Below are 1105 nucleotides of genomic sequence, written 5' to 3' on the forward strand. Positions count from 1 at the left end.
ATACACAACGGGAGGTAATCTAAATTATCCTCTCCGTCATAACAAAAACCATGCATCATGTAGTATAGCTTAGTGTAGATTGCATTTAGTATAGAAATCATGCATCATCTTTGCATAATTTCCATCATTTTGGCCGTTGAGGACAATGCCCATATTAGTGTGGGGATGGAAATCCTAACATTTAACTCTTATTCAAAAATCCAAAAAAATTTGAAAAATTTCGAAAATCATAAAAACTTGAAAAATTGAAAACCCAAAAACATGTTTATTTCCTTTTATAGTCTTGTGTATATTGTTTTGTATATATTGTGTTTGTTCTATCCTTGTTCACATTGATCGACTACGCCACATCCGAGACATGAGGATATTGAAGACCGCATGGTATGATCTTTCCAATCTCCTTTTTCCTCTTTATGTTAATGAATATGTGGCTTTATTTTGATTAATGCGGTATAACAATGTGAACTTAGGACTTGCATTTAGTTTATATGTCATATTAGTTGATAGAATCACTTGCATTAGGATGTTTATATTAGTTTCATCATGGCATGTAGTTGCATGTTAGAAATGTTTTGAAAATGCCTAATTAGGAACTTTGACAAGAGCAACTAAGCCATTACAAATACTTGTTCAACTTAAGACTTTGTCTACTAGAATGGTTGTAAAACACCCTAGATAGTGTCATACTAGTATCTTTTGACCCATGACCCAATGCCTAGTCAAGGGTTTGCATGTGAGTCACCTATCCAACCCCGTGATGCGATGTGGACTTGGTTAACTTGTCTAGGTGACCTTGTTTGACCTTGTGGTAAGGCAACCCAAAAATATTTTCTATCAATAAGCTTGAAGTGCTCATTTCAAGGAATTTTGTCATGTGGAAGTAATTTAAAGCCAAGGAAACCTCAAATGTTATGAAATGTTGAGAAATTTTAAGTTGTTTTGATGGAGGCGTACCACTTCGATGTGCTTTGGTGCGGGATCCATTGAATTGGGCCCCCACACGGTTGTGAATTCGGCCGCCCAGAGACAGAGTGACTATCACCCCGAAAAGCTATTGTCTAGAGGTTAACCGGTTGCCTAATAAGCGATTGGCGAAAGCAAAGGA

The sequence above is a fragment of the Silene latifolia genome, chromosome 8 (assembly GCF_048544455.1).
Source record: "Silene latifolia isolate original U9 population chromosome 8, ASM4854445v1, whole genome shotgun sequence".
NCBI lineage: Eukaryota > Viridiplantae > Streptophyta > Magnoliopsida > Caryophyllales > Caryophyllaceae > Silene > Silene latifolia.